The sequence below is a fragment of the Mchenga conophoros genome, linkage group LG9, assembly GCF_057382185.1.
Source record: "Mchenga conophoros isolate Kocher_MC1m ecotype Shallow Benthic linkage group LG9, M_conophoros_male_GT1.1, whole genome shotgun sequence".
In the NCBI taxonomy this organism is placed as follows: domain Eukaryota; kingdom Metazoa; phylum Chordata; class Actinopteri; order Cichliformes; family Cichlidae; genus Mchenga; species Mchenga conophoros.
In genome coordinates, this window is record NC_140534.1 from 11,415,330 (window position 1) to 11,431,945 (window position 16,616).

The window sequence follows — 16,616 nt, forward strand, 5'->3', positions numbered from 1 at the left end:
CGGAGTTTGCAATATCTGCGGTCGGGCGACAAAAATCTATCTCAGCCTCGCCCGTCGGGCTATATGATAACCCGACAGAGATAGATAGGGTTGGGCGATATATCGAGTTTTTAAAAAATATCGATATATTTTTATACGAGATGTAATATGTGACAATATCCTTTATATCAATATAGTTGTGGAGCCATAAGTTTGTCGCTCTTTCGTCCACTTTTGTCTTTATGCAACTTTACTCGACCTCGCCTCTCTCCTTCACTGAACACAACTCCCCCTCCTCCCCCATCGCTTCACCTGCAGGCAACGACAAGATGAACACAGCAAATCTCCGTTAACGAGTTACTGCGCATCGCCCTGTGCGTGGGGCTGGACAGCGTCAACGTGTTAACGAGCTAACCATGCTAACGGATTTTAGGCTGCCTAAAATCCTTTCATTCTCTCAAAACTTGACAGCGCGCCTTTTGTATGAATTCTGGTTGTGCTTGATCACCGCGAACCGATTTTATGTGGTACACAGCGCTCAGCAATCTGTCAAAAAATGTTTTAGTACGACTTTGGTGAGCTACGGAGCTGCACCGCTTGATGCATTGTCGGAGCATTACGGCTACCGAGGAGCCTCGCGTAGTAATACGTACTGTGCTTCAACGTAATATTACCGTATTGTGTGTGTATAAGGACCATAAATGGCACCTGTTAAGAGAAATGGTTACGAAATGGATTTCAATTATTTCAGGCGACTTCCAGGATAAAAGTGTTGAAGGACTGACTTACACTGTCTTTGTGTCTTTGTTTAGAAGCAGAGCGACACAGATGGATCCACTTCCCAACCCTGTCATCGCTGTGGTGGTGGGAAAGACTTTCGTTGTGACATCTGTGGAAAAACTTTCAGTTAGCAAGCCGGCCTAAAAATACATCAACGTAAACACACTGGAGACAAACTGAAATACTGCAAAGAATGTGGGAGAAGCTTCCCCACATCAGGTGACTTAAAATGACATGAACTCTTTCACAGTGGGGTCAAAAAGCACCTCTGTGATCAGTGTGGGTCATCCTTCACCACTGCAGGTCAGCTTAAAAGACACAAACGAGTCCACACAGGAGAGAAACCATACAAGTGCAGACACTGTGACAAAAGCTTCTCACGTTCAGGTCATCGTAACGAGCATGAACGTACACACATGGAAGGAAACTACAGCTGTGAGCAGTGTGACAAGAGCTTCAGTAATCTCAGTTCATACTCTGCACACAAATGATCCCACGTTACTAATAAACTTTTTCACTGTTACCACTGTGCCAAAACATTCACTTCATTATCTGCTCTGTGCAAACATCAGCGCGATCACGCAGGGCTGAAATCTAGTGATGGGCAGATGAAGCTTCATGAAGCACTGAAGCTTTTCATCCAATTGGTTCACCCCAGCGCAAAGCATCTTGAAGCTTCATTTGCTCTAGTAGGACATCTACTGGACGTAAAAATATTAGTTGGCATGAATTTGAAGAGTGTGGCCTTTTGCACACAGCCTGTAAATGTCAACAACAAAAGGAGTGTGTAAAACATCTATATTGTAGTGATCCAGTATACTGTGTATATTTATACTGGCAGTATGGAAAATGATTATTTGGAAATGCTTAAAATGGAAATGATCATTTACTGTGAGGTGAGGTGTGGTTGGGGTGTGGACAGTGGTTGTGCTTTTGTAACGTTGAGGTATGGACAGCTACACACTGAGGCTTTGAGCCTCAGTCCTGCCCACATTTTATTCTGTAAAAACTAAATTTTCACTGCTTTTATGACCTTTTTAGTGGGGAGAACATAGCTAGGATTTAATGATTTAACAAATCTTTTAAATCCTTTGTCCTCCACAATGCTAAATGGCTGGGAGTCCTCAATCACCATGCTAACCAGGTCTTCATCTATTTGAGATTGTTCTCCTGAGGAAAGACAACAAAAACAAAGCACAAATATAAATATCACACACGTAACTTATTACAGTTGTATAATATTGTTATATCATTTAGTAACATTACAGCATGCTATATTATCATGGCATTTGATGGCTCACCTGGTCTTGCTCCACAGTCGGTGTTCCTCTTATTCTCATGCAAAGCTCTGTAGTGCCTAAGCATGGATGAGGTGTTGTTGTTATATCCCAGCTCCCTGGCACATAGTAAACACTTCACCTTGTACAAAAGTCAAGACAGCTTAACATAAATTGTATTGCACCATCAGTATTATGAAAATACATCTTCTGTAGAAATTTACATACCTTGTTGGGAGATATAAGATCAAAATGTTCCCACACAGGGGAGGACATCCTCCTCTTCTTAGCTGGCTCCATTCTCTCTTGTTATGCAACAACCTCTGGTGATTAATATAAAAAAACAAGATTACCTTTCATGTGTTTCTGTTTAAGCTCAAATTGATTTGATGGTTGGAGGTTTTCTCAGTGTTCATCAGTCACTCTTGACCTGGTGTTATCATATGGTTTATCTGTTTTATATTTGGAAATGTGGGATTCAGTGTTCTCTCATCACAAACCTGTTTCTCTTGTGCATGAGTTTAAAGCTCGCGCTCCACCCCGCCGCTGCTCTCTTCTCCTCCACTTTTATAAAGAAGATCCACCCGAACAGTCAGGCGTCAGTGTAGGAGAGCAGAGTGAAAGTGGAAGAAAGACAAATTGCAGGTTTCTTTTGAAATGTTAAAAGAATGTTTCTCAGATCATTGTGTTAAATTGTCATAATCGCCGTGTTCTTTAAGACTATCAGCTCTACTCTAAACAACCCTGAAAGCCTCTGCTGACACATGTCATCAGTTCCTTTCTTTCTTTGTAAACAAGGTCGAGTCTGTCAGGTCAGCAATAGAACTTCCTACAGATGACCCATCAGTGTTTATTCCATGACTGTAAACATGTTTCCATTTGTCACTTCAGTCTTTACTCTGAAATACAGGAAATGACATCATGGCTCAAAATCTTTGTCGTTCAAACAATTCTTTATTTAACATCATTTTAACTTCATTTAAGAACTTTAATAAAATACATTCAATAAAAACTTGAGAACAGGAAACTGATTTTAACTCCAACCACTGAAAAAAAAGGTAACGACTGAACACAAACAGAAGAAGAACAATTTATAAAGATTAAAATGGAACTACATGAACAGTTTGATTCATGGCCTCATTTGAACTTTAACTTAAACTTAAGGAGAGCCGACCTGAGCTCTGTGGAGCCTGATCTCCAGGGTTTTAAGTTGGACTCTGAAACCAGAGGATGTCTCTCTCTCTTCAGAGTCACTCTGATCCTGTGATGGGAACGATTTCAGCCCTGCGTGATCGCGCTGATGTTTGCACAGAGCAGATGATGAAGTGAATGTTTTGGCACAGTGGTAACAGTGAAACAGTTTATTAGTAACGTGGGATCGTTTGTGTGCAGAGTATGAACTGAGATTACTGAAGCTCTTGTCACACTGCTCACAGCTGTAGTTTCCTTCCATGTGTGTACGTTCATGGTTGCTACGACTACCTGACTGTGAGAAGCTTTTGTCACAGTGTCTGCACTTGTATGGTTTCGCTCCTGTGTGGACTCGTTTGTGTCTTTTAAGGTGACCTGCAGTGGTGAAGGATGACCCACACTGATCACAGAGGTGCTTTTTGACCCCACTGTGAAAGAGTTCATGTCGTTTTAACTCAGCTGATGTGGGGAAGCTTCTCCCACATTCTTTGCAGTATTTCAGTTTGTCTCCAGTGTGTTTACGTTGATGTATTTTTAGGCTGGCTTGGTGACTGAAAGTTTTTCCACAGATGTCACAACGAAAGTCTTTCCCACCACCACAGCGATGACAGGGTTGAGAAGTGGATCCATCTGTGTCGCTCTGCTTCTAAACAAAGACACAAAGACAGTGTAAGTCAGTCCTTCAACACTTTTATCCTGAAAGTCGCCTGAAATAAAGAGCATCTCTGCAGACGTCCAATTACATTTTACTGTTTCAATTAACACACTCAGTTTACTGGGCTACAATAACTACAATACTACCACCATAATACTACAGCAATACTTATTTAATATTACAGTAACATCTGACTTACACTTAAGTACTACCATACTACTGTTTTTAGGGTACCCATGGTAAACTACTGTAACACTGCAATAATACTGATTTAATACTGCATTAATAACACTGTAATTGTGCAGTTATAACACTGAGCTGACCGGGATACAAGAAAAACACTATTACCCCCAATGACACTGCAATTATAACATTAAATGGGTATTTTAACACTAATGTTTAAAAGTACTAAAGCTATAAGGAAGCAATGATACTACAGCTACAATACTACAATACCATTACGTAGAGCAGGGCGATATGACCAAAAATATTTATCACAATATAGATTTGAAAATTGCGATAACGATATAACTGACGATATAATTGACACTAGAGAAAATACTTTACAACTCCACAATTTTATTAGTGCAAAAAACCCCATCAATGTATTTTCACTTAAACAAGCAGCTGTTTTTTACATTAAAGTTATATAAAAATGTAACAGTGCAAATTCCTCGCTGACAGTTTAACCAAAAGGCATTTCCAGTGGAAATTGGCCGACATATCCTCAGCATAACCATGTATAATATCCACAAAACTTTAAAAGAGCTTATACACACACAATACGGTAATATTATGTTGAAGCACCGTACGTATCACTCCGCGAGGCTCCTGCCTATGACAGCCGTAATGCTCCGACAATCAGTGTTGCTAACTTAGCGACTTTGTTGCTATATTTAGCGAGTTTTCAGACCCCCTTAGCGACTTTTTTTCCTAAAACGCGACTAGCAACAAATCTGGCAACTTTTTCTGGCGTTATTAGAGACTTATTTATGACAACTTTTTAACGTGAAAGCGCGTATCGCTCTTACTCTCAATGAGCAGCGGGTGCTGCGGTGGGCACCTCGCCCGTGCAAAAGCGTTCACAGGCGGAGGATAGTCCTCCCCCAGCTGGTATCAGGGCAGGGCTCCCGCACTGACTGTCAGTCAGTTCTTCTTTTACTGTTATGTTGTTTTGTGGACCACAAAGTTTAAAACTACTTATGAACACACAAAAACACAAAGTAACTCCACCAGAGTGCCTGTTTCGGGTCACTTTTGCCGTCCAAGCCAAGGACGGATAAAGGGTTGGAATTGTGACATTAAAAAAACAATAATTGCTAGAAGAAATTTAATTTGTAGTTCTAAATAAATTCTAAATGCATTTAAGACGTTTTTTACTGACTTTATGTCTCTTCCACAATGTTATTTCTCTCTCCAACAGCGTAGGTTAGAATTACATTAGCATGACCAATTATGCAAATTAGGCGATGACATCATTTAGCGACTTCTAGCGACAACCAATAGCGATTTTCCTTACTGAGGAGTTGGCAACACTGCTGACAATCCATCAAGTGGTGCGGGTTCGTAGCTTAGCAAAGTCGTACTAAAACATTTGACAGATTTTCGAGCGCCGTGTACCACATAAAATTGTTTCGAAGTCAGTAAACACAACCAGAATCCAAACATAAGGCACACGGGATTATAAGGGGCACTGTCGATTTTCAGAAAAATCAAAGGTTTGATTTTAAGTGTGCTGTATTTACCAAAAAAAACGGTAATAACGACGGTCTGCTGGCATGCTCTACCAAAAATAGTGCTTTGTTGTGTATCTGACGGACGAAAGCTAAACCAGTTCCACACCACTGTCGTTGCAGCATTTTTACAAACCAATTCTGGTTCATCCGTTTCATTCAACGATTCGCTTTCGCCCTTGTCATTCTCCGTCGCCGCCGTGCCTTTTTCGCCATGTGCGTATGAAAACAAAGGCACTGTTGCATGCGCGTTTTACCCATATTCTATCGCGATATTTCATTTTCTTGTCGTTGCCCAACATTATACCGGTATTACAGTGAACGGTATGATATGGCCCAGCCCTACCATTACGTAACGATACAACTTTGTTAACCATAAGAGAAGATTACTGAATGGTTTGGTTTTGTACTTAATTTGTTTTATTTTATTCCATTTACACCTGACAGAGGAATGAGGCCATTTATGCAGAAATAATAACACCATGATATACCACGAAGGTGCCTGAAGATTAAATAACAGCAACATTGCAATTTTCAGCATTTTTAGTTTTTCATGATCGTGTAAACGAAACTTATAACTGAAATGAAAACCTGAATAATGGCTCAGAGCTACTCTTCGGTGCAGTAGAAGTGCTAACATGCTAACACGATTTAATGAGCACACTTGTTCCAAACAGTCAGACTGAACTTACAAGATAAAAATAAAAATACAAACCTCACAGTAACTGCACTTGTAGAGTCTCTTTCTGGTGTGGATCTGTTGGTGTTGTCTCAGGTACTGTGGAGTTTTAAAAGTCTTCTCACACAGGTCACATTGATAAGGTCTCTCCTCAGTGTGGGTAAACATGTGGCGTTGTAAGTGTGCGTCTGTTGTAAAGTATTTACCACACTGATCACACCAGTACACATCTTCTCCGGAGTGAATGCGTAGGTGTATATTTCGGCTCCATAGCCGGCTGAAAGTTTTTCCACAGATGTCACAGCTGTATGCCTTAACTCCAGAGTGGGTAACTAGATGAGTGTGTAAACTGCTACTGTGAGCAAAAGCTTTACCACACTGATCACAGCTGTAAGCTTTAACTCCACTGTGGACGACTTGGTGTGTTTTCAGGGCATTCTTCCAGGCAAACGACTTTCCACACAAGTCACAGCTGAACGGTCTCTCTCCAGTGTGGATGAGCTGATGTTGTTTTAGTTTAGACTTCAAAGTAAAATCCTTCCCACACTCGTCACAGGTGTTTTTTTTCTCTCTCTTTCTTCTGTGAGGTTTGTCGGCCTCCTGAGAGCGCTGACTTCTCGGTCCACGTTGGTCCTGCAGTGACAGAGATACAAACAGAGGCAGTGAGTGAAATGCAGTCATTGAACAAACTGAAGCTTCAAACTCCCTCCATTAACACTAGTTTTAAACCTGAAGGTGGAGTGTGGCACCAAACACCTTAAAGGTCTCTTATCCCCACCTACTGGTAGTAGTAACACATTACATCCAACCTGGTGTTAAAGATAATTAATCATTGTTCAAACACTCTAAAATCATGCCCATCCCTCCTGCTTGTACACAAATATTAATGCTAACACACTCAGAATAGTACCGTAATTGTCGGGCTATAAGCCGCTACTTTTTGCACAAGCTTTGAACCCTGCGGCTTTTAGTCAGGTGCGGCTTTTCTATGGATTGTCCATGATTTTTGTGATATCGTAAGACGATTTGTTTTGTTTGTTCCGCTGTTGTACGGCACTACGTTGCCTGGCGGAAGGATCGGGGTTCAAGAGTGGTATGTTAGTCACATGTCCGTCCGCCAGGCAACGTAGTGCCGTACAAGTAGCGCGAAAAACAAACTTCAAAGTAGCGCTACGCATTCAGCGGGAGGCGTGGATGATGAGCGGAGATAAACTTGCGAAAAGCAAGTTATGCCCAACTCCACCGGTGGATTCTGACAGCGTGGAAAAGTGCGAAAACATCCACGATCACCAACGGATTTTGAAGGGCTGGACTGCTGCATGATGGAGAGGAGGACACCGCCACGGCCCTTCTGAGGGTGTTCGACTCTGACACTGACAACGAGGATTTCTTTGGTTTTGAAAGTGACAACGAAGGAGAGAAGCGGAGAGTGGATGACGAAGCCACCCTGAGCCTGTTCGTTTCCGACATTGGAGAAGAGGACTTTGGTGGTTTTAGAGCGCAGGAAGATGGTGGTGAATGACTGACTTTTCTTCTTGTTAAAGCCGTGTCACTACACCTGAGCCTAAAAGGTAGGCCGAATCAATTTTTCTGGTGTGCTGTAGGTTATTGTTATGTACTACATGTGCAAATATGTACCCATAACTTGTTTTTCAAAATATTAATAAAAGGGGTGTGTCTCCAAACAGCCATCTCTTTCCTGACAATTCCCTTTGTGCATATTCTCTTACATATGATAAGTCAACATTGAAACACCTGCGGCTTTTAGTCAGGTGCGGCTAATGTATGTACAAAACAGGGTTTTCCCCTGATTTTAGCTTGTGCGGCTAATATTCAGGTGCGCTTTGTAGTCCGGGAAATACGGTAATAAATGTTTACCAGGTCTGTACTTTTTTATATTTCCTGTTTGTTTCCTATTATATATTTCTATAATTGTCTAATTTATTCGATAATAATAAATCAAATGTAACAGTTACTAGCTTGGTTCAGTGAAGGATGATGTCAGAGTCTGACTGTAACCTGACGTTTTTTTTACTTTTACTCGCTACATTAAAAAAAAAAAAAATCTGTATTTTCTACTCCTTACATTTTCAAAACAGGCTTGTTACTTTTGGTTTAAGTCATTTGAGGGGAGTTATTTCATCACTGCGGGCTTCAAAGATCAAATTGATTTGAGCCTAAACAGTAACACATGAAATCCAATCCTGCATCATACACCAGGCTGTGTGGTAAAGTCCTATAAATGGAGCATGTAACGATCACTGTAACACAAACCGTAAATCTTATCTGAGTTTAAAGGTTTAAATCACCGTCAATTTCATCCTTCTATGATTCAGAGTTTGGTGACATCCTTATCATACAGAGTTCCGTTGGCTGAGTTGGGAAAAAGTTCTCAATAGTTTTTGAGCTCAGCAAGGAAATCTGTCAGTTCATGGTGTGAGATTATTATATTATCTTATGCCACGTTATACCCCTAATTAAAGATAGTGAAATTATTACGTAGTTTTAGTTTGCATTATTCTCCTGACTTCGAAGAAGGTGACAACTATTACAGTTATTAAACTGATTTGTATTACATTAGACTGCTGATTTATTGTGAATGAGTGATATTGTTTTAGATTAGATTAGATAGAACTTTATTAATCCCTCGGGTGGGTTCCTCTGGGAAATTCGATTTCCAAAAAAGCACAGCACCGACAGAAGTTACAGAGTTACAGAATATTATATATATATACACACACACACACACACACACACACACACACACACACACACACACACACATATATATAAATACAGAGACAATATAAATAAAATATACGAAGGGGATAAATAGAATAAATAGGAACAAAAAATAAAAATACAAGTGAATTGCACATTTCAAGTATTGAGGTCTATTGCACTGTTGACTATTTACAAAAGTATTGCACAAAAGGTATTGCACAGTGAAGTGAAGAGGCACTACAGCTTAGTTGTTCCCCCCTCCTTTGTCCTCCTGTTTCCCCTCCCTCTCCCCTCCAGAGAGGAGTTAAACAGTCTGATGGCGTGTGGGACAAAGGAGTTTTTAAGTCTGTTAGTTCTTGTCTTTGGGAGAAGCAACCTGTCACTGAACAGACTCTTCTGGTTGTTAATGTCCGTGTGCAGAGGATGCTCAGCATTGTTCATAATGTCCATCAGTTTCTTTAATGTCCTTTTCTCTGCCACTGTCACCAGAGTGTCCATTTATGATGCATTATACTGCTGAGGTATAAGAAATACTGTTTTCAGAGAGTCATGGCCTTATTTGTCTGATTAGAAGAGAACAGAGCATACCGGAGAGGTTTTCTGCCCCATCTCATCAGGAGGAGATAAAACAGGGAGCCAAGGCCGTCACTTAGGCGCCGTAAGAGAGAAAGAATGTGAATGTTTAGGTTTTATGACTAGGTGGAGGGGGGCTGAAGCTATAAGAATGTGAGAAACGCTCAGACACTTCGAGATCAGGCGGACACCCTCCCGCGCTCATCTCCCCTCCGGATGGTTTATGCTCAAAAGTGTTGAATTGTATGGAATAAAAGATTGTTGATTGAGCATTTATACACCGAGTATTGTCCTTCCTTCAGCCCAAAGATCAAAAGAATTGGGAGATTTAACAATGGACATGACATGTATGATGCAGTGAAGGCATTTCAAGTGAAGCTGTCACAAATGCACCAGTGCAACCTGTCTCACTTTCCCTGTTGCCAAGTAATGTTGAACCAAGTCGGCGCACTTTGCTGATAAACTGAGCGCACTGAGTTCGCGGCGCTTTGGTGACTGTGAAGCACAAAAAGAGAATTTCAAGCTTCTTTTTTACGTGGAAACTGCACCTGTGCAGATTCAGATGGAGCTGCAGTGTAATGGTACACTCAAGGCAAAGTACGACACTGAATGGCCTGCACAGTTTATTAGTTCCATTCCTGCAGCAATGCCCCAGCTCCGTCTACATGCAGCTCCAACCTTGTGTATGTTTTCATTTATTTTTCTGGGGTTTTTTGCAGCATGTTCATATTTCTAACTTGCATAATTTTGACAGGATATATTTTTATGAAGATCAAAACATTTAAAGTTAAAGTTGATTTTTTAAGTTTATTTATTCTGGAATAAAATTCCTGTCTGTTTTTATTCATATTTCTATTTAAAAACATGGTTTTAGTGTGTTCAATAAATGTTTATCTTGTTTGGCCCGCGACCTAAAGTGTGTCTTGAGTTTTGCTCCCTGTGCAGTTGAGTTTGACACCCCTGGTGTAGAGGATGGAAATCAGCCAGGACAACTCATGAAACATCTGCAGACATCTGGTTGAATTCAGTTGTGTACATCCACAGAGAGCAGCAGGTCAGCTGATCACAGCCTGTACATTAAGAACATCGACTGGAGCTCTCAACAGAAATGATTGTGAGCTGTGACTCTTTTCCCCACACTGAGCCACTACAGCTGATTTTAGGGTTGAATCCTGCTGAATCCCACTTTAACCTCTTCCCTGCCCATTTTCCTCTTTAGAGGCAAAGTCACCCTCTACAATGTAGGCATTGTATTATTACATGAATATTACATTACATTAATATAGCACAAGGTTCAGTTAGTTTTGCATAAAATATATATCAGTACTTCATCTTTTACCCCTTTAAGACCTACCATAGAACCAAGAGCTTATGTTTATATTTTTACTAGAGATGGCACGATACCACTTTTTTATGTCCGATACCGATACCATAAATTTGGATATCTGCCGATATTGATATGAATCCGATATAGTGTATTTTTTAATCAACAGAACTGTTTTTTTTAAATATCTTGCTGCTTTTGTATAAGTTCATACTCAAGTTAAAAAACAAAACACTAAAGCTATTCTGTTATACCTGTATGCAAAAAATACACAGCACCCAAATATTTCATAGTTCACTAATAGTGATCAATCTAATACACTTAATCCTACTCCATCCTCCCTATTCTGGTATTTTAAAGAGTAAGTAACCTAAATAATAGGGCTCTAAAACTCTAAAAAAAAAATAGATAGGGAATCACCCACCCTCCACCTCATGATGCTTAATCAACATAATCAACTTTAATTTGATGCAGTGTGAAAAAAATTCACAGAAATCAATTATTTTTAAGAATAACTAAATAGATTCAACATCTTTCTTCAACAGAACTGCAGACTGCACAGATGGTGCCTTCCCAAAGGAAAAGTACTATAGCTTACTAGGGTATATTAGACTTAATAATTACTATATACAGTCATGGACTTCTATGCATTTTACATCAGATTAAAACTTTGGGTGTAAGATTCAGATAATTATTTAATAAAAGCTAGACATTTTAAATGAGAATAAGAAAGAAAAGTATGTCTTGGTGCCCACCTTTTCCCTGTTAAGGACGCCTCTGTCAGTGCGCCCCAGGGCAGCTGTGGCTACAATGTAGCTTGCTATCGTCAGTGTGTGAATGGGTGAATGACTGAATGTAGTGTAAAGCGCTTTGGGGTCCTTAAGGACTAGAAAAGCGCTATACAAATGCAGGCCATTTACCATTTACCATTTTTAATGCCCTATCGGCCCCCCTGGCTAAACTTTGCTAGATCCGTCCCCGCACAGTTACCAGCCGTCAGCTAGAAAAGGATCCTGGTGTAGAAAGTAATATTAAATAAATTCTAACAACAGCTTATCAAGGTTAAACGTGCTGCTGTTGTTCAGCTGCTGGTTTCCTCTTTCTGGCGCAAAGTGGGCAATAAACAAACAAGAGAGACGGACTCGCGACAGAAAAGCCGATCAGCTGATCATTAATCAGTTTCATGACTGAAGTAGCAGCAGGAGAGGGAGGGGGAGAGAAGAGGCAGTCGCTCCATATATGTTCCATCGTGGGAATGCTTTACAAACATTCAGAGATGAACTTACACACTTGCAAAACGGAGCATTCCTGCTCCAATAGGCCTTAAAGGGTTAATGGAGTATTTCTTAACACTAGTATCTGTCACCTTCTTTGTCGAACTCATTGTTTTCTCTGCAGTGGCTGAGCTGAGTCCACGTAGCTTAAATGTTCCCCTGCTGCTCCGTCAGACTCTTCTCCTCCTCCTGATCAGCTGGGACACAAAACAGAACTTTGTTAAGCTCCACACTGCACTGAAGAGTCAAAGTGTCTCATATGTTCATCTGAGAGCACAAACAACAAATTTTAGCTCTCCTGGGTGGGCAACTTGTTTAAAACATACAAAGGTTTGAGCACCGATACTAAATTCAGCAGTATGGCACACCAGTACCAGGAGAGCAATTCCTCTTTAAAAAAGGCCCTGACAAAGAATGAAAACAGAACAATCAATGGATTACAATGGAGAGTACAGTGTTTCCCAACCACTGTGCCGCGGCATATATACGTGTGCCGTGAGAAATGATCAGGTGTGCCGTAGTGCCACTGCACTACTTTCAAGCATTCTGCAACCTGTTCTCTAATGTGTGCCTTCCTCCTCTTTGTATATACTCCTCTTATATGTTATTTATTCTTACTGTCTTACTATTTATATTGTTTTCCATGCACAGTTGGTGTGGAGCACCCACAATTTAGTTGAATATGTACAAAGACAATAAAAGACTATTCTATTCTATTTTAAAAACTCTGCAGTACTTTTAAAACACAGATCCCCTCTTAGGGTTCGAGGCTGTATTTGTTTTAAAAATGAATCTCTGGTATCTCTGGCCTATCATTATTATTTTGCTAACAGTTAATCAGGCTCATTTACTGAATACTGATCAGAATTTATCAAATTATCTTTGAAATGATTCTAACAACAGGCCTCTCAGAGTGAGGCCAGTTTTTACAATCACATGCCCTGTGGGCTGACACAACTTTGCTGATAAGACAAAGGCAGGTGTGTTTTAGCCAGGAATACATTTATTTTTACCTTTCTTTTAAATTGATTTCATTATAGCACTTTTACCGCCAACATATTTGGATTTTTTGGCACTGGAAGTGACCTTATATTGATGATGGCTGGCGTTAGCTAGCTAGCTAGCTAGCTTGGATAGCACACTGCATTCAAAAACTATGCAGGTGCCACACAGTGACAGAGATGCTAACTAGCGCTTAGTAACAGACTAATAAAATAATAGAAACTCTGATTACACTTAGCTAATTTAAAAGCTTTCTTCTAATAATAACACTGTTTTCTTCTCTGTGTTTCATTAGCATTTGTTAATATTTTCTTGTAAATTAGTTTATAGCAGCTTGACTTGATGTAGAGGCTTTTTCTTTCAACTGGTTCACAAATAACTGACAACAGAGACCGAGGAGAGCAACAGAAAACTTCACTCAGGAGCTAAATTCAAGATTGACTGAACTCAGATCAAAGTTACCTTAGTGCTTCACTTTAGATGAGGAAGAAAAATAAACTAAAACACAAACGCAATAAAGCGGGAACTCCGCGGCTTCTTCTTCTTTTGGGGTTTTTCTTTGGCGGTTAGAGCTTTAAGGCGCATTACCGCCACCTGCTGGACTAGATGGTTCTTAAACGAAACTAGAGATTTAAAAGTAATTTAACAAACAATAAAAACAAAGTCAAAATGTGTCAGTGTGTTATATTCATGAACATAAACATCAGATGGCTTCAGCTTACCCTTACTCCCATTTATTTAAGAGGTTTTGCTCTCTGCAGGGCGCCACAGTAAGTAAGTATGTGTAGTTTTGCCTGATTTAATAAAGGTTACACTGACTCACTTCTCTATCAGCAGATCCAAGTGTAGCCATAATTTCCCAGGAGGGTACTTGGGTTTGGAGTCTCAGCACAGTTTTCAGATTTAATTAATGGGCTTGAGTACAGCCTGATAATTACAGGCATTCAAACTGCCTGTAATTCTATGGCATTCTGTCTCTATGAAGACATTAGATCTTACATATTTCTTGGTTAAAACCACATTCAACTACTTAACAATAAGCCTGCAGCTGCAATGTGGAGGCAACTAAGAGTTTTGATAAATTTTCCAAAAATCTCATCCAATTAATTCTCCTTTACAGATTGTATAACTTTCACTTTTTACAATAAGAATTCTCCATCAAATGTTTAGAAGAAAATGATTTTTCTTTCATTTGTTTTGATACTAACTGAAACCACAAAGCTCCAGTTTCACACCCCAAACTAACCAACTGTAATGATTATTTTCATCAGCACAATAGTTTTCAGTTTTCAATTTCACATTGGTCTATATTCCCCACATCCTGTCATGTCCTTATCCTTGTTAGGAATCAGAGAAATGAATATAATCAATTCATTAATTGAATTCCACGCTTGTGTTCATCCACAGCAGCTGGACAATAAAGTTTATTGTGACCCTGATACTGCAGCAGAAAAGACTTTTCTGCTCCAACTTTCTGCGAGCAAACGCTCAACTTCTCCCAGCGTGTTGAGCTAATGATTAGTTGGTGTTTTTCTCCAAACACTCTTCTCTCAATGTGTTCACAATAAACTGAGGAGAGCAGCAGAAGACCTCATTCAGGAGCTAAACTCAAGATTAACTGAACTCACATTAAAGTTTGCTCGGTGCTTACCTTTAGATGAGCCCACAAACCACGAGACACTCTACCGTGGCAACACCACCAGTTTATAAAGAAAAAGAGACGACAGAGAAAAGTTGTTTTGAATGACTAGCCTGTGTGTGATCGTGCATGGCCTGGGTCCTGTGGGACATGGTCATGGAGGCAGGTGTTCTTGGGCGCCTGGGACAGGCTCGTACAAAGGGATGGTCGGCCACTAGTGGAGTCAGCTGCCCCTGGCCTGTGGTTCTCCGTGATTCTCAGCCTTCGTCTGGGGGAGCCCCATCTGGGCTCCTGGGGGCCATTATTGCAGCTTCCCGCCCTCATCATCAAATACAATTGTGACAAAGACACACACTCATACTCTCTCTCTCTAACAGACAGGCCACAAGATGCTTGATGATTTATGTATCTGTGGATTTATCTCACATGTGCAGCGGTTGTCGATACATTGAGTTTTTCTATTTGTAAAACATATTCGGAAAAAATAAATCAAGAAACACAGTGAGACGTAGACTGTGACAACACGAGCTTGACACGGTGTCTCATATTTTGACTGTGAGTATAGAGGATTGTAGCTCAAGTTAACATGGAAAGATAAGAGGTCTAAAGTCTCTAAAACTTTTGGACGTTCAGTCTCTGACAGAAGGTTTGGAGACAAAGTGTCATGGTCCTGGGTCGTTGACCCAGCGTTTTGTGTTTTGTGATTATTTCCCTCTGTTCTAGTTATTCTGTGTCCTCCCCCCTTGTGTCCGGTTCGGGTTCTAGATTTCCTGGTTTGTTCTGAAAGTCTGTGTCTGTTGTCATTGTGTTCAGCTTGTGTCCTCCAGTCATCATGTGTATTCAGATCAGCTGTTCTTCCCTCCTGTGTGCGATTACCTGATTACCTTGTGTGTGTGTATATATAGTGGGTGTCGGTCTGTGTTCTTTGTCGGCTCGTCTGCGTTCTATGGTGTTCCTGTCTCTGCGTCTCTCTGCCCCGCACCCCTTTTGTATGGTCCCAGGTTTGTCACTTAGTTTCTCCCAGTTTAGGTTTCTGTTTGTAATTACTCATGCTTCATTGCCTGTTTTTGCCACTACCACCCTGTAAATAAACGTCACTCGTATCATCAGTTTGCTGCATTTTGGGTCCTCCTTTTCCTCCACACCACACGGCTCCCTCCGCCAGCCGTGACACAAAGTTAGTTTTGAATTTGTGAAACAAATATTTTATTTACAGTTTCTCATACACAAGGCAGATAATATTCTTCATGTACATTATTTTTTACAAATACTGGAAGTACAACAAACTGAAACAAAACACATTTTCATGAATTCATCTCTTAATGTTTTATACAAAACTTCTGAATGTGTTCTCTCTGATTTCCCAGTATGTGTTTTGGATCGACTAAAATGTATTTACAATAGCCAGAGTCGACTGAATCCAAATATTTCTTAAATCCAAATTCACCCCCCATTTACTGGAAGAGATCAGGGTAATTTGAATTCTCCAACCTTATAAACCTTTTCTCGAATTTCAAATCTAGTTTGTAAATTTGCCGGTAAAAGTTTAGTAAAAGCTTTATACAAAATTATGGATGTATTGTAATTAACCAGATCCTGGAATTTAAGTAACTTTGCCTGAAGAAAGAATTTGTGAGTGTGATCTAGATAACCAGCCTTGTGAATAATACGCAGTGCTCGTTTCTGTACTGTGACTAATGGATTAGTTGTATTTTTATATGTATTTCCCCACAATTCCACACAATATGTAAGATATGGAAGAACCAGGGTACAGTACAGAGTACGA

At 40.2% G+C, this 16,616-nt stretch overlaps 1 pseudogene across 1 annotated transcript; it reads right to left on the reverse strand.

Moving 5' to 3' along the window:
• Positions 1-3,189: 3,189 nt before the first annotated feature.
• Positions 3,190-13,751, reverse strand: LOC146566848 (uncharacterized; annotated as a pseudogene). Its single transcript, XR_014893830.1, has 4 exons — positions 13,654-13,751; positions 12,282-12,386; positions 6,331-6,927; positions 3,190-3,873 (listed from the first exon to the last, which is right to left on the reverse strand). The product of XR_014893830.1 is annotated as an uncharacterized LOC146566848 (transcript).
• Between the last annotated feature and the right edge of the window lie 2,865 nt (positions 13,752-16,616).